Genomic DNA, 25,645 nt, shown 5'->3' with positions numbered 1-25,645 from the left:
AATTTCTGCTCCAGGGGGAAATTACATTTCAAAAGATAGTTCACTTTATTTGGCTCAACTTGTTTTTAAAACACACTTGTATCTTGTGGTTTGATAAGAATCCGTATAACATAAAATACTAGCCCACCGCCAAAGCCATAGCAAGAAGCTGAGGCTTCGTTCACTGTCTATCAGCTATCCTAAAAGAGGAAACTCATTTTTTAAAAGAGGCCGATCTGACATTTCATTATTTGAGTTCATCTGTCTCTCCAAGCCCTGTCCTTGGAGGCGGGGCAGGGCTTTTAGCTGGCGGCAGGGTAAGGGTCCCAAAGTCCTCGGCCACCCACACACAGTGTGCACAGCACTGCACAATCGGATCATTTGGAAAGATACCGTTTGGATTTTTTTTTTTAACTCCAGTGCTAGTTTTACCTTCACCAGGAAAAAAAAAGGAAAATATTTCTATTTATTTTTTAAACATTTCTATTTAGATTCAAAACTGCAGACAATTCAATGCCATTTCTCTTATCAGCATCAGTTCGACAAATGAAATATGAAATAACATGCAGCCATAGTAACCGCTGTTATCAGGGAATTCAGACGGACCCGCTAAGCGTGCTGAGGCTTAAACAAAGGGATTCAGAATGAATTACAACATTGCCCATGCACACTAGCATTTTCTATTCTACAAAAGGCACTGTCTTTTGGTCCGCGCAGTTACTCAGTAGTATCTGATGCTAAACATGAGCAGTTATTAAAACAAGCAAGGTCTTATCAGACCATACAATAGAGACTTCTCCGTGCCCATGTGCCTTAAAAAGTCATATACAGAAAATTATAAAAATATCTTTAAATAGGGCAACATGAAAATATGTGGCTGGAAATACTTTATAACTGGTCTAACAGTCACAGGGGTGGGGGGCAGTTTTCAATTGCTTCTTGGGTATCAATTGGCAAAAACTGATTTGAAAAATGATTGGTCCAAGTTTGGGGGGCTTAAGGAAGTCACTGCAGTTTAGGAGGAGGGAATTTCAAGGGACCTAAGAAGCTGAGGACTTGGGAATCTGGTCAGGAGGTGATTAAGGGGGCGCCTGGGTGGCTCAGTGGTTGGGCGTCTGCCTTCGGCTCAGGTCATGATCTAGGGGTCCTGGGATCAAGTCCCGCATCAGGCTCCCTGCCCTGAGGGGAGTCTGCTTCTCCCTCTCCCTTTGCCCCTCCCCCTGCTTGTGCACTTGCTCTCTCTCTCTCTCTCTCTCTCTCTCTCAAATAAATAAAATCTTTAAAAAATAAATTAAGCAGTAGCTCTCCAGAGGTTCCTCACTGGTGACTAGGGGAAGGATGATGGTTTCACTGATGGAAGAATAAGCAAAGCCACCCCAGCTTACAACAAGGTCATTTCTCAAGAGTTCACTCGCCTGCCAGTTGTTGGAAACTTTTAACGCATTTTGCCATAGAACAAAAATAGGAGGGATGATCCATTTTGGGAAGTCTGGGAATCTTAAAATGCAATACCATGGTGAAAAAAAAGAAAAAAAAAACACCCCAAATCAGAAAGCAGCAGACATACATTTGCCCGAAAAACACTAGACAACGTGACTGGAACTGTTTAAACACTTACACAACCATTTCCGGACACAAGTTAAAAAACAATAGCAGTTTTTTAAAAAGAAAATATTCACAGTAGTAACGGCTGCCGTCGTAAAGCATCGGGCACTTGTTTTGCTCTGTGCGAAGCATTTTGCAAGCAAAGCTTGTCTGGTCTTCACAATGAGAAGAGGTATTATTATTCTCATTTTAAAAAGAAAAGAAATGGAGGTTTGGAGACATTCACTGACTTGCCATTGATTACACACTCGGTAAATGGCCGGGTCAGAGTTCAGCCCCAAACCCGAACTCTTAGCCGCCACCCTTGGACCAAAGAGGAAAAATTAAAAATACAGTGACCCTATTACACTGATTGATGCAAAGTATCCAAAAGCGTTTTGCTCTCCATCTAAATACAAGACCCTTAAAGTGTCAGTTTTTCTTTAAATGGTTATTTAACTTTGCAGACTAATTTAGGAGCGAGCTTATAATCGCTTTGTACTTTTAAAAAGTTAATTAAACCGGAGATTAACATGCAGGATCAATTAATATTTTACAAACGAATCATCATTGGCACATTCAGAAGCAGCCCCTCTGAGCCCCTGACAGGCCCCTGATAAGATCAGCTCATTTGTTGACTCCAGATGGTGCAGTGTCCGTGGTATTTTGGCTCAAAGAGTCTTCCTTGGATGAATGATGAATAGCACGGCACACCCGAGTAATAATGGACTAATGCCTAATGCCATGAAATCATAAAAATACGGCATCCTTCTTATCAGGCAGTTTATTTGGAAGAAAGTTTCATTAAAATGATGACTAGCTCGATTATCTGGAGCCCTCAGTTTGGATTAGACATGGAACTTATTTTAAATATCTAAAAATCAGTGGCGCACTGCATTATTAGCATTTGATGCTTCCAAGTTTTTGTGTCACAGAAAAAGACCCAAGAGTTAGATGATGCAGGAGACTAGAAAGTACTGGTAACAAAAGGGGTTTCTTCAAGGTGTCTTAGAAGCATTGGAGGGTTTAGGATGGGGAGGGAAGAGAAAAATCATAATCACCACTTGCCTCATGCTTTGCTTTGTGAATCTGGCTCATGCCCTCCATGTCAAAACCCAATATTTAACAAAACTTTTTTCAGAGTTTTTAAATGCAAAGCTAATTGTTTTGAAAACATTACTGGGATCCCTGGGTGGCTCAGTGGTTTAGCGCCTGCCTTCAGCTCAGGGTGTGATCCTGGAGACCCGGGATCGAGTCCCACATCAGGCTCCCTGCATGGAGCCTGCTTCTCCCTCTGCCTGTGTCTCTGCCTCTCTCTCTCTCTGTGTCTGTGTCTCTCATGAATAAATAAATAAAATCTTTTTTTAAAAAAAGAAAAAAAACATTATGAAACATCGGTACTTCAATACCATGGAAGGATTTTTTTTCTCAGTCTAAAGCTACCCACCCTCCAAAAAAGTATCATGTTAACCAAAATTGACAAAGAAAGTCGCTGTACCTCAAAGCATCTCTAACCTTATAACCCTGGTAAGAGATATAAGCATTCCCCCAGGAAGGATGAAAGCCAAAAATATGTAGATAGCCCTCGATACCTCTGTCACTTCTGACAAAGGAATGGTTTTATAAGAAAATTCTAGAAACAACCAAGTGACCTTCTGATCAAAGAACTGGGATTCTTTGATGTCACTAAAGAGAATGCCTTTTAGTTATTTAACACAAATACACACACACGCACACACACACACACACACACCACAAAGGGCCTGGGGTAAGATGAAAATATTCCCTTTGTGAAATGAATTCATTACAGGAAAGTGGTATTTGTAGATGGAATTCAGTTGTTAATTGCTGAACTTTTCAGCACAGAGAGGAGAGGCAGGTAAGACAGCACAAAACAGCTAACACTTTGAGCACTGACTGTATGCCAGTTCTATTCCAAGTGTTTTACATATAAGAATTTATCCTTTTGGGGTACCTGGGTGGCTCAGTGGTTGGGCATCTGCCTTTGGCTCAGGGTGTGATCCCTGGGGTCCTGGGATCAAGTCCCGCATTGGGCTCCCCACAGGGAGCCTGCTTCTCCCTCTGCCTGTGTCTCTGCCTCTCTCTGTGTGTCTCTCATGAATAAATAAATAAAATCTTTAAAAAAAAGAATTTATCCTTTCAACAACTCTACGAAGTGGGTAGATATAGAACATGAAGTGCAGAGAGGCCAAGTAATGTGCCCAAGGTCACACAGCTAACAAGTGGCAGAGCAGTATTCAAATCCAGGCACTCTGACTCCAGATAACGAACATCCCAGCAGCCATCCTCGTACTAAAGGGTGAAACACTGAGAGCCTTGCATTAAACATCACCGACCGTACAAGCATCAGGGCCTTTGTGTAAATTACAGGAAGAGGCACACACCCTGCAGGTAAGTTTCAAAATGGCATCTTTCCTTTAGGTGAAGCCAGGGCACCTCGGTGCAAATGGCTTGGTTGGCAGAAAGTGGGCTGGATCGCACTCTCTGTCCCTGCATCAGGCCAGCAACATCGTGCAGGGCATTGCCTGAACAGATTATGCTGTGGCCTTGAAACTCAGAAAACTTCTTTCCTGAATGATAAGAATTTAATTATCTGTTCTTTGTCTCCTCAAAGCTAGGACACAGTTGGCACTTGTGCGATTATGGAATGGATTCATTTAACACCCTCAACAAAGATGACACTTAATTAGTCAATAAATAAATAAATGGCTGCAATGGTGTCTATGTAAACATAGTATATTTAATATAGTATAAGAAACTAAAATATTTGCACACACTGAAACTGATTTCCTCTGGTCATACCAGAAATGATAAAGAGGTGCATCTGGGTGGCTTAGTCGGTTGAACATCTGACTCTTGGTTTTGGCTCAGGTGATGACGCAGGGTCAGGAGATCATGCCCCGCGTCGGACTTCATGCTCAGCATGGAGTCTGCTCTCTGTCTCTCTCTCTCCCTCCCTGCTTGCACTCTCTCTCTCTCAAATAAACAGATAAATCTCAAAAAAAAAAAAAAGGTAAAGGATACTTTGGCGTTTTCAAAGAGAAAGAACTGGAAAGAAAGAGCCAACTGATAATATTAATCATTTTACATTTGTACAGCACTGTAGTTTCCTATATTCACAAACATTCAGTCCTTAACATGACCTCTGAGGCTGGCATTATTATTCCTGTTTTTTAGATTAAAAACTGGAGGCTGAGAGAGATTCAAAGGCTCACTCAGCATTATACAACCAGCTATGGCTGGGCTAGATCTAAAATCCAGTTCTATTTCTATGTGCTATGTGTTTTTCATCAGTCACATAACTTCCTATAATATACAATGGCCTATGTTAAATAAAATTCTCCAAGCATACCAAATTTTAAAATTAAAATATATCTTTATTCCTTCTCTTGGAAAGAATACATGGATAAAAATCACCTGCAGCCTGTCAGTGCCCAAAGTCCTGAAACCATATCGTTACAGGATGATCTGAAAGCTTCTGGAAAAATGCAGTGCCCTCAAGGTCAGCTCTCCTGAATTATTGCTTAAGTGCTTTGGCCGAACAGTTCTTTCTCCTTAGGTACAGACCGACTTTTCTTTCCTGAGAACACACCAATCACAACTTTTTGGAAAATAGAGGCAACATGACATAAACCAAGCATACCAACGAGTACTGCCATTTGGATCACTGAGAAGCAAAGTCTAGAATTGGACTACTCACATCTTGCTCACAAATATGAAAAAGATAGATTCCAAGCCTTCTTGGAAGCTCTTTGCTTTGTTTTCTCTAAGATAGACAAAACATATAACAGAAAAAACAAATGACAATTGCTTCTAAAGTAAAGGAGACCTTTACGAAAGCCTCAGGCCATGGGATGATTTATGCTATTGAAAAGAATAAAAAACATCAAGCGTTTGTGAGTTTCCATAGAAACCTTTCTCCGGATGACACTAGAATAACATTGCTTCCAAGGCCTTTCAGAATATGTCTAAAGCCATAAAAATTGTTTCTTCATCATGCCTTTATATGTAAATGGTTACATTTTCTTAAAATGTCAGCAATCTTCATAAATCTTATTTCATAATCAAGCCTTTGTCTTTACCCTTTTTTGTTGAAAAGGAGTGGGATAGCTTCTGTATATTGTAACAGAGGTGGACAAACTTTGTTTTTACTTTACCTCAACATGGAGGCCCATGAAAAATAAATGCAAACCCAGAAATTACAGGTTTGTTTTCTCAGTTTTTTAAATGAAGATTATAATGCACAAACTTTATTATAGAAAACTAAACTTTTAATTCACCTGCCTCAAATCCTTTTGGGAAATTCCATGGAATACATATAAATAAGGGGATTAAGAGTACACTTATGACAAGCACTGTGTAAAAATGCACAGAATTATTGAATCACTATATTACACTCCTGAAACTAGCGGAATACCATACATTAATTATACTGGAACTCAAATCAGTCAATCAACCAACCAACTAATCAATAGTGATGAATAATTATAGAATCTTTAATAAGTCATAATTGGGATCTCAACAATCATTATTATCAAGCATAATTCTCAGATTAAATTTAAAAAAATTTTAAGTGATCTCTAAGCCCAACATGGGGCTTGAACTCATGACTCTGAGATCAAGAATCACGTGCTCTGCCAACTGAGCCAGCCAAGTGCCCCAGAAATGTTTTAATACTAATTTATATCAGAAAATAGTAACAGAAAACAAGGATTTATATTTACTTATCTTCAAAAATTTAAAAGATTACTGCTATGGAATCAATAATTACTACTAGCAATGTTAGACTGGTAAGAACAATTTTCCTGAGATATATCCAATCATTAGGATAGAAATTAAATACTTAAAAAAAAACCTGTTTTTTAAGTATAGAAGGTAATCATAGGATGCCATGATGCTCATGCTCTCTCTCTCTAATAAATAAATAAAATCAAACAAAAACGTGTCTTTTGTGCTTATGGGGAACAAAGAAACACTGATTTAAACAAAGCTGGTTAGTGCTCACTTGGGTAGCAGATATACTAATATTGGACCAATACAGAGAACATTAGCATGGCCCCTGCACAAGGATGACACAAATTTGTAAACAAAGCTGGTTAAGGATAGGTGTGCTCAGGTAGTTTTGGGCAAAAGGTCCTGATGTCTGTGACTTACTCTGAAATGCATCAAAAAATGAGGGATTGATAAAGAGAGAGATGGATAGATGGTTACAATGGAAAAAATCAAATTCAGCAAAACTGTTAACTATAGAATCTAGTTGGTTGGTACGTGAGTGTTGACTGTATAGTTCTCTGAAAATTTTCATAATAAGAAAATTCTGGAAAAAAAGTTAAACCAAGTGGTCAGAAGGTACAAACCTCCAGTTTTAAAATAAATAAGTCACGAGGATGTAATATACAACATGGTGACCATAATTAATAACATCATATTGATATTGGAACTTGCTAAGAGTAGATCTTAAAAATTCTCATCATAAGAAAAAAGTTTTTGTAACTATATATGGTGGATGTTAACTAGACTTGTGGCAATCATTTTGGAGATAGGGTTATAAGGGAGGTAATAGAGTTAAAATGAGGTCATTAGGTTGAGACCTAATCCAGTATGACTGGCGTCCCTTATAAAAAGGGAAAATCTGGTGATAGGCATGCACACGCAGAGAAGACCATGTGATAATGAAGGCAGAGGTCAGGGTGAAGCCTCCGAAGGCCAAGGAAATGACAAAGACTGCAACGACCAACCAGAAGCTAAGAGAAAGGCACGGGACACATTTTCCCTCCTAGTTCTCAAAAGGAACCACCCTGTGGACACCTTGATTTGGGAGTTCTCACTTACAGGCAATATATTTCTGTTGTTTTAAACTACCTGGCCTGTGGTATTTTGTTACAGCAGCGCCAGCAAACTAATACACACAAGAAATTTTATCTTCCATGGTAAGGTAATATCACTGTTAATTGAACTTACTTTGGGATAACATGGGGATAAAAGCCCTAGATGACCAGGCCAGTCTGGCATTTATGTGCCAAGGAGCTCTGGCATGTTGGCAGGGGTAAAGTGGAGAGGAGAGAAGCGGTGCTATTTGGGGACCTGAGAAATGGGGCACTAGTCCAAACAGGTGTTACGTGAGCAGTTGGGTGAGTGTCATGATAAGAGAGCTTAAGGATCTAAGTTTCAGCCTTTGAGCTGTAAGAAGCATAATAGAGAGCAATCCTTGCTGCATTCAACACAGAGCAGTAAATAATAATCAAGGTGCATCAGTCACCTAGAACCGAGGTGATGAATGAAACTTTCTGAGATATGAGTTAAGAAGTTAGCTTTGCCAATGTTAGACAATTTCCATGCTTTGTATAAATTCCATACTATTTTTAGAATGTCTAACATTAAATCTCTCATTGAACTCTACTCAAATTTAAACGACTGTCAACGCCATTTATGAAACTACTCAACTTCCTGAGAAAAATTCTGCCTTTGGAATCTCATTGCCTCTCTCAGTGCCAAGGAAAAGCCACAGCACAGGGATGCCTGGGTGGCTCAGTGGCTGAGTTATTGCCTTTGGCTCAGGGCATGATCCTGGGGTCCTGGAATTGAGTCCCCCATCAGGCTCCCCACAGGGAGCCTGCTTCTCCTTCTCCCTTTGCCTATGTCTCTGTCTCTCTGTCTGTGTCTCTCATGAATAAATAAATAAAATCTTTTTTAAAAAAAAGCCATGGCACACCCAGATATGAGAAGTTTCATCCTGCCAGCTCAGGTGCTCCTGGTCTCTGGGCACTCAGGCCAGGAGGGAAGGAAACATGGTAGCAAGGCAAGAGTGTGAACTCAACCAGAAATGGGCCACTCAGAAATGAGTGGTAGGAAAATGTGTCCATTTAGATCTTAACAATCACTTTCAAATAGAAGTCAAAGGCATGGAGGAAGCAGTTCTGGAATTAAAACATTGACCTCAATGTTACAGGCCAAGTATGGGTTTTTGTTCTTTTTTTTAAGCTTTTATTTATTTATTTATTTATTTATTTATTTATTTGAGAGAGAGAGAGAGAGAGAGAGTGCACAGTAGGGATAGCTGCAGCCCTGCAGGCTGAGGGAGAGGGAACAGCAGACTCCTCACTGAGCAGGCAGCCTGATGCAGGGCTAGATCCCAGGACTCCAGGATCATGACCTGAGCTGGAGGTAGACCCAAGTGAGCCACCCAGATTCCCATTCTGTTTTTGTTTTTTTGTTGTTTTGTTTTAAATCCAACCTGACTCATGTTAAGGCTATAAGTCCCATCCCGAGATTGTGTAGACCTAGACCCACATAGGAGTGTGCAGATGTGTACATGCATGCTAAACTGCACAGTACACATGACCAGAAGTATCATCTGTGGTTTGAGGGTGACATGGAGGTAGCAGTGTGCAAGCTGACACTGCTCCTGTAATGGTCACTGGGGATTGAGTGTCACTCTTCTTGCCAAAATAGGGAGACAACATACAGCTACCATCCTCATGCATATTTTTTTTATTGGCTCAACTGGAACAGATCTTGTGTGCGGAATTCCAAATAGGTAAGTAAGGAGTAATAAAGAAAAGGGGGGGGCACCTGGGTGGCTCAGTGGTTGAGCGTCTGCCTTCAGCTCAGGTCGTGATCCCGGAGTACTGGGATAGAGTTCCACATCGGGCCCCTTGCAGCAAGCCTGCTTCTCCCTCTGCCTGTGTCTCTACCTCTCTCTCTCTCTGTCTCTTATGGATAAATAAATAAAATCTTTAAAAAGAAGAAAGAAAAAGAAAGAAAGAAAGAAAGAAAGAAAGAAAGAAAGAAAGAAAGAAAGGAAAAAGAAAGAAAGAAAGAAAGAAAGAAAGAAAGAAAGAAAGAAAGAAAGAAAGAAAGAAAAAGAAAAGGAGGGTCCCTGGGTGGTTCAGTCGGTTAACCATCTGCCTTGGGCTCATGATCTCAAGGTCCTGGGATTGAGCCCCATATCGGGATCTCTGCTTAGTTAGGAGTCTGCTTCTCTTTCTCCCTCTGCCCCTCCCCACCACTTCTCTCTCTCTCTCTCTCTAGTAAATAAATAAAAATCTTAAAAAAGGAAAGAAAAAAAAGCGAAAGGTATGGCTCTGCTGGCACACACCATCAAGATCAGAGTCCTGTGGGGAGTGTGAGGTGACCTGTGCTGCTGGGAGGGGATTAGGGCAAAGGTATGTTTTCTTAGAAGCCATTTTAACACCTTAGCCTTGGAGCTAACTTTCCCTGCTTTATCATCCCAGCCCAAGGTCGGTTTCTCCAGCATAGAGCTGAAGAGACATAATACATCTTCCATCACCAGGGAGAGTCAGTAATCTCTAGGGTTCAGGAATTTGCCCTCAAAAAAAAAAAAAGAAGAAGAAAGAAAGACAAGATCCTATAGGATATATTTTTTTAAGATTTTATTTATTCACGAGAGACACAGGCAGAGGGAGAAGCAGGCTCCTCGCAGGAAGCCTGATGTGGGACTTGATCACGGGTCTCCAGGATCAGGCCCTGGACCAAAGGAAGATGCTCAAACACTGAGCCACCCAGGGGTCCCATGGCCTCTGCCTTCCTAAGAAAAAGTACTTGCTGATGTGGCTACAAATATTTTCTTGCACATTCCTTTTTTTGTGTGTGTATTTTTTATTGGAGTTCGATTTGCCAACATATAGTATAACACCCAGTGCTCATCCCGTCAAGTGCCCCCCTCAGTGCCCGTCACCCAGTCACCCCCACCCCCCGGCCACCTCCCCTTCCACTACCCCTTGTTCGTTTCCCAGAGTTAGGAGTCTCTCGTGTTCTCTCACCCTCTCTGATATTTCCCACTCATTTTCTCTCCTTTCCCCGTTAATCCCTTTCACTATTTTTTATATTCCCCATGAATGGGACCATATAATGTTTGTCCTCCTCCGATTGACTTATTTCACTCAGCATAATACCCTCCAGTTCCCTCCACGTCGAAGCAAATGGTGGGTATTCATCATGTCTAATGGCTGAGGAATATTCCATTGTATACATAGACCACAGCTTCTTTTCTTGCACATTCCTAAGTGCTCTAAGATAAACTACTTCTACCCCTGGAAGTTACATTGCCTGGGTTTATTTCTCAGTTAGTAACAGATATTGAGGTTCTGGCAAGATCTTGCCTTTACTTTTCGTTCTAAGTCAGGGATTGAAAATCTAAAAACAGTGGGGAGCAGGGCAGTAGGTAATGTGTGAAGCGGGCAGATGTAAACAACAGCCAGGGCCAAGGGCTGTGGAGATATGAAGACTGTATTGTGTGCCTTGAACAAAAGCACTTAAATCAACTTTCAAAACACTGGAGAGCCATTCCCAAATTATAATAGACGTGGCCTGAGAGCTACCAGTATAGAACCTCTGTTATAAGCTACTTTCTGGGCTTCGTCTCATTAACAAGGATGTGGCTTCAATAGATGGCAAAGTTTTCCTGGATCCTCCCTGATACCTCAGCTCTTAGTGTGGCTTCACAAATGGCTTTCCCTGATCCATAGCAGGGCTCTTCACCAAACCACTAATCCCTAGTTTTCATCAGAGTTACAATGTAAAGCTAATTGACAAACCTGAAACTAATGAATGATCAAATCCTATCCATTTTCCCCAGGGTTTCTGTCTTTCTTTTTTTTTTTCTGCCTTATGACTTGGGTCCAGTCACCTACCTAGGAGTCAACTCTAAAGCCGCGGATTCATCCTTGAGTTTTCCTAGTACCTCATCCCATCAATGCCCTACAAGAGGTTTTTCCTGTTATTTCAGACAAATATATCAGAGATTGGTTGAAACCTCTCCAGTTCTGGACAAAACCCAGCTTGTGGCTTGAGAAAAGACTTAACGGAAAGCCAAAATAAGCTGGTGAGCTGGCAGTGTTTATGAAGATAAGGCCTCAAATGGAATTTAGATGAAATTACTTACATGGTTATTAGATTCAATTCTTTTTAGGGAAAATTATACTCTAAATCTCACTGAGAAGTCCTGGGTTGCAAGGTACTCGGTGCATCACCTGTTGCATGGCAAATACCCAACAATATCTGTTTGGTGAATACATGAGTCCAACATCTTTGGGAAGTATTTGGCTTTGAAATTAGAAGAATTAAGTCCCAACCCCCTGGTCTCTTAGGTACTGTATAATCTTGGGCAAGGAACTTCTGAGTTAATGCAAAGATTATGTGTGCAAAATTATTTGCATATCCTGGGCCTGCTGTTGCTATCTGGTGATAGGCAGGCTGGGCTTGGAATTTAATTATGCCTCTACTTCTCCTTCACTTCCTCTCCTTACAAACACTGACTGACAACTAAAAGCTTTTCATAGCATCTCATCAACTTTTGATTCAGTATAGATGATTTATCTATAGGCCATGTCTTACAATATTAGCATACCTTCCTAGGTTTTAATATTTCTTTCAGATTGTGCATCACACACACAAAAAATGGCCCAGTCTTAAACTATCTTCTTTTCAACCTGTGACAAAGTAATTGGATAAATTATATCAGGACCTGGATGAATGCCCACTGACCACAGCAGAGAAGAAGTAAAGCAGTTTTTTTCCTCTGTTGATAGCATTTTTGTCAGACTTAGTGCAATCTAAGCAGTATCTTTTGATTACTCATCACCAGAAATATTTGAATATCTCCTTGCTAATATTAAGACCATTGTATTTGACAGGTACCTTCATGCAATTAAATGAATGATGCTTTTGAACTTTAGGATGTACTTTCTCACTGTCGAAAATGGCTACTTCGTACTTTTTCTTAAACTTCCTTACATGACACCACCCACCCAGCCCTTTGCAGCTGATGACTCTGCTTCATTTTTTATTGAACTCATTCATCTTTTCCCAATAAATGCACAGACACCTTCACCTGTGCCTATATACACTGCTTTACTGCTTATGACCTAAGTGATGCAGCTTCTTTAAAGAAGCCAACATTCCCCCACTCTGTTTGGACCCCATTCCTTCCAAGGTTTGGTCCCCTGATACCTGTACTTCTCTCCCACATTGTCAATTGCTCCCTCTCTCCTGGATCATGGTCATCAGTGCACAAACACGCTTTGGCATCTCCCATCTTCAAAAACCCTTCACTGGGACCCAACATCTCCTTCTGCCTCTAACTCCTCCCCTCTGCATCCCTTCATTGCACTTCTTCAAAGAATTATCTACATTCCTTGCCTCTATTTCCCCACCTGACTCCAGTCAGGCCTTCATCCCTACCATTCCTCCTAGACTGCTCTTGTCAAGATCACCAGTGATTTTCATGTTGCCAAATCCAATCAGTCAAGTCTCTGTCCTTAAATTACTTGTTCTCTTAGCAACTTTTGGTCTTGTCTTCCCTGACTTCACTGTCTTCACTTTGTTTCTGGGCCACATAACTAACTTCCTCGGGTTTCTTCCTCTCCCTGACTCATTGCTCCTTCTCAGATGCTTTGCTGGATCCTTCTCTTCTTTCCAATCTCTAAATGTTGGAGAGCCCCAGGACTCAGTTCTTGAACCTCTTTTTTGTTTCTTTATTTGTTTGTTAAGGATTTTATTTATTTATTTGACAGAGAAAGAGAGAGAGCACAAGCAGGGGGAGCTGCAGGCAGAGGGGGAGGGAGAAGCAGACGCTCCACTGAGCAGAGAGCCTGATGCGGGGCTCGATCCCAGGACCCTGAGATCATGACCCGAGCCAAAGGCAGACACTTAACTGACTGAGCCACCGAGGCACCCCTTTTTGTTTAATTTTTTTAAAGCATTCCCAGGCGATCTCACTTAATCCCATAGCCTTGAAACTTCAAGCTTGATATATAAATTGCCTACTTAACAGTGCCTCCACTACAGAATGGGAGAAAGAAGATTGTTGCAAATGACGTATCAGATAAAGGGCTAGTTTCCAAGATCTATAAAGAACTTCTTAAACTGAACACCAAAGAAACAAACAATCCAATCATGAAATGGGCAAAAGACATGAAGAGAAATCTCACAGAGGAAGACATAGACATGGCCAACATGCACATGAGAAAATGCTCCGCATCACTTGCCATCAGGGAAATACAAATCAAAACCACAATGAGATACCACCTCACACCAGTGAGAATGGGGAAAATTAACAAAGCAGGAAACCACAAATGTTGGAGAGGATGCGGAGAAAAGGGAACCCTCTTACACTGTTGGTGGGAATGTGAACTGGTGCAGCCACTCTGGAAAACTGTGTGGAGGTTCCTCGAAGAGTTAAAAATAGACCTGCCCTACGACCCAGCAATTGCACTGCTGGGGATTTACCCCAAAGATACAGATGCAGTGAAACGCGGGGTCACCTGCACCCCGATGTTTATAGCAGCAATGTCCACAATAGCCAAACTGTGGAAGGAGCCTCGGTGTCCATCGAAAGATGAATGGATAAAGAAGATGTGGTCTATGTATACAATGGAATATTCCTCAGCCATTAGAAATGACAAATACCCACCATTTGCTTCAACGTGGATGGAACTGGAGGGTATTATGCTGAGTGAAATAAGTCAATCGGAGAAGGACAAACATTATATGTTCTCATTTATTTGGGGAATATAAATAATAGTGAAAGGGAATAGAAGGGAAGGGAGAAGAAATGGGTAGGAAATATCAGAAAGGGAGACAGAACATAAAGACTCCTAACTCTGGGAAACGAACTAGGGGTGATGGAAGGGGAGAAGGGCTGGGGGTGGGGGAGAATGGGTGACGGGCACTGAGGGGGGCACTTGACGGGATGAGCACTGGGTGTTGTTCTGTATGTTGGTAAATTGAACACCAATAAAAAATAAATTTATTATTAAAAAAAACAGTGCCTCTAGCTATTTAATAATCATCTCAAACTTAACATATCTCAAACAGATCTCTTGAGTCTCCTCCCCCAAATCTGTTCATTTCCAGTCTTTTCCATTTCATCACTGGCACCACAATGCACCCAGTTGTTCAGGACAAAATTCAAGAATCATGCTCGATTCTCTTTTTTCCCCGACCACCTCATCCTCTGATCACTACATTGGTGGGTCAATTCTACCTGAATACAATTGTTAGCACCTCTCCTACCACCACCTTGGTGTAAGATGACACCATTTCTCATTTGGACTATTGCGATAGCCTTGCAACTGCTTCCACTCTTGCTTCTTTGATTTTCCAATTTACAAAGCACAGAATAGCTTTTAAAACAAAATCAAATTCATGGCACCTGCCTGTTTCAAATCCCCCAGTGAGTTACACTGCAGAGAGGTGATCCCACCATTGTTTCACTTACAAGGCCCCATAGGACCTCATCCTCGCCTACCTATCTTGTCTTACTAGCCCTTGCTCATTTCACTCCAGCCATATTGACTTTCTGTTTTTTGAACATGTCAAACTCGTTCCTTTTTTTAAAAAAAAGATTTTATTTATTTATTCATGAGAGACAGAGAGAGAGAGAGAGAGAGAGAGAGGCAGAGACAGAGGCAGAGGGAGAAGCAGGCTCCATGCAGGAAGCCCGATGTGGGACTTGATCCCGGGACTCCAGGATCACACCCCAGGCCAAACGCAGGTGCTAAATTGCTGAGCCACACAGGGATCCCCAAACTCGTTCCTAACATAGAGGCTTGGCATCAACTGTTCCCATCTCCTATAATACTTTTCCCCCTAATATTTACATGTTCAATATCTCGTGTCTCAGCTGATACCTCGTCTCTAAGGAAGAGGCATTCCTTGACTCTTCTCCATCACCTCCCTCTATTTTATTTTCCATGGACAACTCACCACTGGCAGTATTTTGTATGTATGTATGTAGGTAGGTAGGTAGGTATTTGCTTAATTCATTGGTTATTTATTGTGTAATCATCTTCACTAGATTATGAGCTATGTGAGGGCAGGGATCTTACTTCTTTTGTTTCCTGTTTTATCCCCAGCACCTGAGAGAAGACCTGGCATGTAAGTATCCTCAATGAATCATTGTTGCTAGACGGAAAGAATGCAGACAAGTAGATTAGTTCATCTGCGGAGGATGAAGAGCAGCTCATTCTGCAAAGAGCTTACCCTGGTGGCTTCATCTGAATGCATTTCTACACAAAAACTGATGTAATCACAGGGGCACCACCTGGGTGTCTCAGTTGGTTAAGCATCTACCTTCAGCTCAGGTCATGAACTCTGGGTCCTGGTATCGAGTCCCTGCGTCCGGCTCCCTGCTCCACGGGGAGTCTGCTTCTCCCTCTGCCTCTCCCCCCACCCCTGGCTTGTTCTCTCTCTCTCTCTCTCTCTCTCTCTCTCTCTCTCTCTCATCTTTTAAAAAAACCACTATGTATTGCAAAACTTAATTTATTTTTATTTTTTAAAAAGATTTTATTTATTTATTCATGAGAAACAGAGAGAGAGAGAGAGAGAGAGAGAATATGAATGAGAGAGAGGCAGAGGGAGAAGCAGGCTCCACGCAGGGAGCCCAACGTAGGACTCGATCCTGAGTCTCCAGGATCACGCACTGGGCCAAAGGCGGCACTAAACCGCTGAACCACCCAGGCTGCCCGCAAATCTTATTTTAACGCCAATGTGACCATTTGATCCTTAGTGTCCTACATTAAAATTTTCAACCCCGGGATCCCTGGGTGGCGCAGCGGTTTGGCGCCTGCCTTTGGCCCAGGGCGCGATCCTGGAGACCCAGGATCGAATCCCACATCGGGCTCCCGGTGCATGGAGCCTGCTTCTCCCTTTGCCTGTGTCTCTGCCCCCCCCCCTCTGTGTGACTATCATAAATAAATAAAAATTAAAAAAAAATAAAATTAAATTTTCAACCCCAAATTTTCTGTTCCAAATAGCTTTTGAATTACATATCTAATACAAAATTTTTGCAAGGGGAAAAATGCCAATATGGAAATGGAATCTTCTACTTGGACAAGGATTCAAACAGGTCCCCAAATGACAATACAGTGTCCACCCCACAACCTGTCTGTCCCACATTTAAAGTCTATAGAGTTTCCTTTAATCAATAACGCCATCTGGGCATTGGTTGGAAAATCCAACTGTTTCCTCTGCCGAAGATCAATTGAGCATCTGATATTTTAAAGAGATATATTTAAGGCTTTTGTTAATTATTAATGTTAATTATAATCCTCTGGAGCATTTACATCCCATGCCTGCACCATTATATAGTGGAAGAGAAAGATACCTGGTCTATATTGTACTAGTTACTTACAGAAATTTCTTATATATTAAATAAGTTTTGATATTATACTGTAGCTGAAATATTTGTGTGTGCACGCATGTACATGTGCGTGTGCTTCTGAACGTTAAACAAACTCTCTGTACTCTAGCTTTGGGCATAGACTAAAATTGTAATATCAGTCAGCATTCCAACTTGAAAGGTGAAACCACCTCTAATGGAAGAGGCCAATGCTGTCTTGTGGAAAGCAGGTGTAATCCGGACCCAGAAATACTGCAATCCTAGACAAATTCCTCTTAAACAAAGGAGCCAGTAGAATTGAAAAAGCCAGAGTCACCACTTACACTCATGGTAGCAAAAAATATATATATCTTTAAAAGCCTTTAGTAGGAGGCACCTGGGTGGCTCAGTGGTTGAGTGTCTGCCTTTGGCTCAGGTCGTGATCCCAGGGTCCTGGGATCGAGTCCTACATGTGGCTCCTGCATGGAGCCTGGTTCTCCCTCTGCCTAGGTCTTTGCTTCTCTCTGTGTGTCCCTCATGAATACACAAATAAAATCTTTAAAAAAAATGAAAGCCTTTAGTAGCAGCATTTTAAATCTGGAAAATTATGCTGTCACATCATGTTCTTCTGTACCCCTTTGTCCTTCTGGATTTCTGTTTGATTCAGTGAGTCTTTACTTCTGGGGCTCTTTTTTTCTCTCTGTATCTTTGTGATGGTCTCCATGCTCATTCTTAGCTCTGCATCTTACTATGTCCATCTGTACCATAGCCCCCCAATTCCTTTTGCCTCTCCTAACCAACCCAAACACAAAGCCAATATTTATTTATTTTCCCATATGTTGACTTGGCCAAAACCATGCAGGTTCAGAGATTTGGATGTCATCTTAGCACAGGTGAGTTTTGAAACCACTGAACTCCCCTAGAGTTTTGTGAAAGTAGTAGAATCCCAATACAAACCTCACATAGAATAATACCACGAGGAAAACATGTTCAAGGAAGTTTCCTTATTGGATTAGGCTATTTTAATTATAGTATCAGAATCGTCCTGTGGCTACTGGCCATACACCTGGGTGTGAAATCCATGCACGAAAAGTGGTTGAGAGGCTCACAGAGGACTATGTGCATTAGAAGGGCATCACAGTCCTCCAGACAGAGCATTTCAACATCTTGGATAAAATGTTTCTAGTAATAGTTGCCTATTAGTTCAGAAACATGAACACCAGCTCATTCAAAAAGAATGGATTCTACCCCGTATTCTAACTACAAGTCAAGAAAAAATTGAACTAAAAATAGCCCTCCCAGCAAATATAATTAAATAATAGACCAAAGAAGAATGATCAACTTGGCTAGTAATTAAAAATGAAAACCATTTTCACCTCTCAGTTTGAGAAACTGAGAAATACCATTTTTGCTCTCGATTTGAGAAAGACCGAAAAAAAAAAGAGATGATATAAAATACTGCCAACAATGTGATGAAACAATTCTGGCTGAAATTGTCATTGGTTAAAACAGTTGAGAAAAACAACTTGGGGACGCCTGGGTGGCTCAGCGGTTGAGCGTCTGCCTTCGGCCCAGGGTGTGATCCCGGAGTCCCGGGATCGAGTCCCACATCGGGCTCCTGCATGGAGCCTGCTTCTCCTCCCTCTGCCTGTGTCTCTGCCTCTCGTTCTGTGTCTCTCATGAATTAAAAATAAAAAGGAAAGAAAAACAATTTGGTGATAATCTGGCATATTTTTGAAACTGCCCATTTCTTTAAATCCAAAACGATTACTCTATGATTCAATTCTAAGAGATAATACCACATATAGAATAATTAGTATTCTTCAAGATCTTGAGTGCAGCATCATTTACAATAGCACACACAGAATACATAATGTCCAATAATCTGGTATTAGTTAAGTAAGCTATGGCACATCTATTTGATATTAATTAAATTATGTTCAGAAAGATTGCAATATTATGAAAAATGTTTATGTTTTAATATCAGGTCAAAGATACAAAATTGGGTCTGGAATATGGCTGTAAACATAAACGTGTGGCACAGATGTGCATGCACACACACACACACAGTCAGAGAAAACAAATGCACAAAAAGGCTGGAAGAAAATATACTCAAATACTAAGAGTGGTTGTTTTGTTTTGTTTTGTTTTGTTGTATATTTTTTTATTGGAGTTCGATTTGCTAACATATAGCATAACATCCAGGGCTCATCCCGTCAAGTGCCCTCCTCAGTGCCCGTCACCCAGTTTTGTTTGGTCTTAATTTCAGTAGACTCCAAGCCCAGTAGGGAGCCCAACAAAGGGTTTGAATTCACAACTCTGAGATCAAGACCTGAGCTGAAATCAAGAGTCAGACACTCAACTGACTGAGCCACCCAGGTGCCCCAAGAGTGGTTGTTTTGGGTGGTAGGACTTAAATATGAAATTATAAAGATAATTCATTAGTGTAAAAATAACTTATTTAGTCATGATATCATGCAAGTAGTTTTATTTACTAGACTGTTTCCAGGATTTGCTAGAAATATAAATTATTGACTTTGTTATAAATTTATAATCTTTAGAGAACAAAAATAAAGCAGAGTCACATAATTCCATAAACTCTATAAATAACAGTGTATCTTTTTTCATATTCCTACTGACCCTCCGGATTTCAGAAAAAAAATTCTATGTGAGCACATTGACAGAAGTGCTTTCCCAATGTTCAACTGTATATCAAACCAAATAAAAATAAAATCAACTATGTGATATTTTATGAAATTTACTTACTTTACAACCCAATGACCAGATCGGGGAAGGGAGAGAAGGATGTACATTATTATTTCAAAGCTTAGGCGCTGTTTCCCTTAATTGCTTTTTCTTTCAACACCACCAATGTATCTTTATTAGATTATCTTGTGAAATTTGGAATTTAATAATATTGTTTATATTATGCTTTCTAAACTGATGAATATAATGTAATTATTGTTCACCAATTAAGGGATTGAATTTGGCATCATGATCTATAACTTCAGGCTCATGGGCCATGTAAAATGCCCTAAAATTCATAGGAAAGCTGCAGAAAGGAAAATACTTAGTATATATTAAATGTAATACCTAAATGCACACACACACACATATTCATGTAAATACATACATTTTATATATATAGAAGTATATACTTAAATATACACATATGTATTTTCTTTGGTAGAGGTTTTCGTGTCGATATGGGGGCATTTTGCCCAAAGGATCTGTTCCAGTCCCAACCATCTGGGAAAAGCCTGTGTGAGAAACAGGCAGCTCAGCTGGTCAGGCACCTCCACACACATCCCTTTACTACAACTAGAGGCCCCTCCTGTCTCCTTCCAGTCTCCTTGATCAATACAAAATAACTACTTTTTAGGAGTGCCCACACTATGTAGTATCCAGAAAAAAATCACTACAGATCACATTTTAAAATTTTAAGATGATTCTCAAAAGGTTAAACATAGAGTTACCATATGACCCAAGCAGTTCCACTCCTAGGCATATACTCAAGAGAAATGAAAACATACGTCCACATGAAAACTTGCACATGAATGTTCACAGTAGCCTAATTCACAATAGCCAGAAGGTAGAAACAACCCAAATGCCCATCAACTAATGAACAGATAAACAAAATGTGCTCTATCCATACAATGGAAAATTATTTTGTGATAAAAAGAACGAAATACTGATACCTGCTACGACAAGAATGAACCTTGAAAACATTATGCTAATTGAGATGAATGATAAAGATGTGACACACACACACACAAAATGGATTATTACTCAGCCATCAAAAAGGATGAAATCTTACCATTTGCAACAATGTGGATGAAACTAGAGGGTATTATGCTAAACAAAATAAGTCACTCAGAGAAAACCAGTTATTGTACAGTTTCACTCACGTGTGGAATTTAAGAAACAAAACAGGATCATGGGGAAAGGAGGGAAAAATAAAACAAGACAAAATCAGAGAGGGAGACAAACCATAAGAGACTCTTAGCTTAGGAAACAAACTGAGGGTCGCTGGAGGGGAGAGGGTGGGGGGATGGGGCAATTGGGTGATGGGCATGAAGAAGGGCACGTGTTGTGATGAGCACTGGGTGTTATATGCAACTGATGAATAACTGAACTCTACATCTGAAACTAATTTTGAATTTAAATAAAATAAGATATTATAAAAAGAAAGAAAACATTATGCTGATTGAAAAGAAGCCAGACACAAAAGCTCATGTATGGTATGATTCAATTTATATGAAATGTCCAGAACAAGCAAATATCTAGAGACAGAAAGTATATTAGTAACTGTCAGGGTTTGGGGCAGTGGGGTTTTAGTGGTGGTGGTATGGTGTTGGGAAATAGTGAATAACTGCTAATGAGTATGGGGTTTTATTTTGGAGACATGAGAATGTTTAAAGGTTGCATTGGGGTTGTGATAACACAATCCTGTGAATATGTTAAAAATCATTAAACTGTATAATTTAAATGAATGAATCATATGGTATGTGACTTATATATGTGTGTGTGTGTTTGTGTGTGTGTGTATACATGTATATGTTCATCTAAATAAAGCCATTACTAAAAAAATTTAAGGTGATACACAAATAATGAAGCAACAGAAAGAGAAATTAAGAAAGCAATTTCATTTACAATTGCACCAAAAATAATGAAATATCTAAGAATAAACGTAACCAAAGAAGTGAAGGACCTAAAATTTGAAAACTATAAAACACTGATGAAAGAAATTGAAGATGATGCAAACACATGGAAGGATATCCCATGCTCGTGTATTGGAAGGACAAATATTGTTAAAAAGTCCATACTACACAAAGCAATTTACCCATTTAATGTAATCCCTATCGAAAAACCCAAAGCATTGTTCACAGAACTAGAACAAATAATCCTGAAATGTGTATGGAACCACAAAAGACCCCAAATAGCCAAACACTCTTGAAAAAGGAAAACAATGCTGGAGGTGTCACAATTCCAGATTTTAAGTTATATTACAAAGCTGTAGTCATCAAACAGCATGGTACTGGCACAAAAATAGACACATAGATCAGTGGAGCAGAATAGAGAGCCCAGAAGCAAACCCACAATTATACGGTCAATTAATCTTCCACAAAAGAAGGAAGAATATACAATGGGGAGAAGACAGTCTCTTCAACAAATGAACAAATGGTGTTGGGAAAACTGGAAAGCTGCATGCAAAAGACGAAACTGAGCTATTTTCCTACATCGTCTCATTTTCGGTATTATATTTTTCACTGTATGCCACACTTCTACGTTCTATTTTAAAGGGCTTCCCTGATGTGAAACCCTTGGAGGCAAATGCATTTCAGAACTTCAATTCTTTTCAGATTTTAGAGTACAGAGGCACATATTATGAGACAGCTCTAGTGACAGCTGGGACAGCTGCCTTGAAATCACTGGCATTATTATGACTGCAGTAAAACATATGACTAACAGCAACCCCCACACATCAGTTCTGATCAGGTTTTGCTGAAAGTTCTAGAAAACAGTTTCAATTTTCAGAGTTCTGGGTGGGCATTTGGGCAGCGCAGATAATGAACTGTGGTCTGAAGCACAGTGGATTAGAGACAGCTGCCATCAGATAAGTGCTGAGGACCCTGGTGTCGAAAATGGGACAGGAAAACTCAGGGCAAGTGAGGACACTCCTTTCATGGAAGATAAAATTTCCTACAACTAGATGGTTTAATAATTTGATGGTGGGTTTGGTAGAAACCCATCCTAATCCCATCCTGAATATTAGAGTAACTCAGAAGCTGGGGGACAATGCAGAAAGGTACAAATGCAGTTTAAAACCAAAGTTGTTAATGTAGTTCTTAAAGAAGGATTCGATAAACCGATTAATATTGACTGTGAATCTGTGAGGTACAGGCACAGGTGGTGAAGAAGACAGAGGGCCCAGGGGCTTACAGTAGGGAGTACAGAAAAGGTGCAAAACCAGGTGCCACGGGAAAGTAGAACTGGGAGAGAAATGTAGTTTGCACAGGGCTGTCAGATATGGAGATTGAAAAAAAGACTTATTTATTTTTTAATATTTTATTTATTTATTTGAGAGAGAGTGTGTGCACAAGAATGGCGGGGGTGGGGGAAGATGGAGAAGCAGACTCCCCACTGAGCAGGGAGCCCCACGCGGGGCTCAAGCTCAGGACCATGAGATCATGACCTGAGCTGAAGACAGATGCCTAACCAATTGAGCCACCGGCACCCCCAAAAAATGAGTTTTAAAGTAAGTTCTGAAAGATGGTCAGGAGTCACCAAAGTGGCAGGTGTTGGGGGGCAGAGGAAGAAGAACTGCAAAGAGATTCCACATGGAGAAGAGCAAGTATAAAGGCCAGAGCCTGGGGTAGATTATTCAAGGACTTGACCGTAGGCCAGTGTGACTGCAGAGCCGAGACTGCTGGCCGATGGCGTTTCTGAAGTAGGCAGGGGTCAGGCCTCCAGTGTGTCTGGGCCACAGTCAACATCCTGGACTCAACCCTGGGGTTAATGGAAGTTACTGAAGGGTCTGGAGCAGAGGAGTCACCTCATGAGACTTATGTTTTAGGAAGATTGCCCTGCCAGGAGAACTGTCTGGAAGGATGCATGCCAGGCTATTAATAGGGGTCACTTCGGGAAGGTTAGGATAGGGTGAAGGCCAGTGGAAGACATCGACATGGCCAACAAGCACATGAGAAAATGCTCCGCATCACTTGCCATCAGGGAAATACAAATCAAAACCACAATGAGATACCACCTCACACCAGCGAGAATGGGGAAAATTAACAAGGCAGGAAACCACAAATGTTGGAGAGGATGCGGAGAAAGGGGGACCCTCTTGTACTGTTGGTGGGAATGTGAACTGGTGCAGCCACTCTGGACAACTGTGTGGAGGTTCCTCAAAGAGTTAAAAATAGACCTGCCCTATGACCCCGCAATTGCACTGCTCGGTATTTACCCCAAAGATACAGATGCAGTGAAACACCCGGACACCTGCACCCCGATGTTTCTAGCAGCAATGTCCACAATAGCCAAACTGTGGAAGTAGCCTCGGTGTCCGTCGAAAGATGAATGGATAAAGAAGATGTGGTTTATGTATACAATGGAATATTACTCAGCCATTAGACACGACGAATACTCACCACTTGCTTCAACGTGGATGGAACTGGAGGGTATTATGCTGCGTGAAATAAGTCAATCAGAGAAGGACAAACATTATATGGTCTCATTCATCTGGGGAATATAAAAAATAGTGAAAGGGATCATAGGGGAAAGGAGAGAAAATGAGTGGGAAATATCAGAGAGGGTGAGAGACTCCTAACTCTGGGAGACGAACAAGGGGCAGTGGAAGGGGAGGTGGGTGGGGGGATGGGGTGACTGGGTGATGGGCACTGAGGGGGACACGAGACAGGATGAGCATTGAGTGATATATGTTGGCAAATCGAACTCCAATAAAAAAATACACAAAAAAAAAGGATAGGGTGAAGGCCAGCAGATAATTAACTTCATCTTTGAATGACTTCATTGGGTTCACTTCTGGCAACAAACATTTCTTTTTTTTTTTTTTTGTGGCTTAAAGATATCGGAAGTTGAAAATTTTTTCCTCATTAAAACCGAATTATTCTTCCTTTTGTGTAGGAATGGAGTGGGTAGATAAGCCATTATGCTAAGTGGAATAATCCAGACATAAAAGGACAAATACTGTCTGATTCCATTCATATGAAGGTCCCCAGGTAGTCAAATCCGTGGGGGCAGAAAGCAGGATGGGGGGTGCCTGGGGCTGAGGAGAGCAGGGAATGGGGAAATCAGGTTTAGTGGGGACAGAGTGTCAGTTTAGGATGATGGCAAAATCCTGGAGATGGACGGTGGTGATGGTTGTACGACAGTGTGGATGTTCAAATGGTGCATTTTAGGTCACTAACCCCAGCACACTGCTGGCCTGCTCTGAGTGGGAGCCAGTGGGGGTTGGGGGGGGGGGCTCTCCAGTAGCTAGAGAAAGGCCTCAGGCAAAGATTCGCAGCAGTCAGAAGCCACAGGTCCCTGTATATGGGAAGGGGTGCTGAGGGGCGGTGGTGGGATCACTACAGTGTCTGCCACAAAAGTCAAGGGTCTTGGCTTGAAAACTGGTCTGAAGGTGGTTCTGTTTCCCCCAAGCAGGGAACACTGGAAGCAAAGCAGGGAGCAGTGGGCCAAGGAGACCGAAGGAGAAGCCAGACAGGTGGCAGGGAAGCAGGACACCGGAGTGGAGGGGATAAAAAGAAGTGATGTCTTCAAACGCCCGGTGAATACACAGCACAAGAAGCTGCAAAATCCTCCCTTAGATGGCGGGAACTACTCTGGAAAACACTTTAGTTGAATAAGAGCTTACAGGGGCCGCCTACCCTGTCCCACTCTGTGCCACAAAGCTCAGATGCCAAAGATGGAGCAAACAATATTCAAGCAGACAAATAATGTGAGCACCAGAGCAGCTCTCAACCTGTGTTTCCATTCCTCATCTCATTCTGACCTTCCACTTAATGTAAAATTATGCAGATCAATATACTGCACGTGCCACCTTATAGGAAGGATGGATTTGTTGAGAACGAAAAACCTGACATTGCCTTTCTCAGGTGTGCAAGAATTACAGGAACCAAGGTCCTTGAGAAATGCCCGGCAGGTGTTAGTGCTACATTTTGCATATGTATTTTGTGTTTCTTCCTCACCCCTTGCTGCAATTATGTTAGCAGTGAGATTGAATAAGCTCTCACTTTGCAAATCATTTGCAGATGTCCCTCTTCATCACTGAAGTCTTCACTGTATTTGACAACGTTTGAAAACGGATGCCAAGAGTTTGTATGTAGAACGCATGGTCTGAAGATGGGTTTAAATTCTAAGTCCTCCCATTTTTTTTCAATCCCTGTTTTCAAAGAAAAGGGATTCAAACAGCACACA

General features: G+C 41.1%; 1 protein-coding gene and 1 non-coding gene across 2 annotated transcripts in view; one reads left to right on the top strand and one right to left on the bottom strand.

The window, feature by feature from the left end:
- Nucleotides 1–25,645, bottom strand: part of MAOB (monoamine oxidase B) — a 118,146-nt gene that overhangs the window by 78,401 nt on the left and 14,100 nt on the right. The window lies entirely within an intron of this gene.
- Nucleotides 6,582–6,688, top strand: LOC140628893 (U6 spliceosomal RNA). The gene has a single exon (XR_012026822.1). It is a non-coding gene; the product is annotated as a U6 spliceosomal RNA (small nuclear RNA).

This window comes from Canis lupus, chromosome X, assembly GCF_048164855.1.
Source record: "Canis lupus baileyi chromosome X, mCanLup2.hap1, whole genome shotgun sequence".
Lineage (NCBI taxonomy): Eukaryota > Metazoa > Chordata > Mammalia > Carnivora > Canidae > Canis > Canis lupus.
This window is presented reverse-complemented; position numbering and strand designations above follow the sequence as displayed.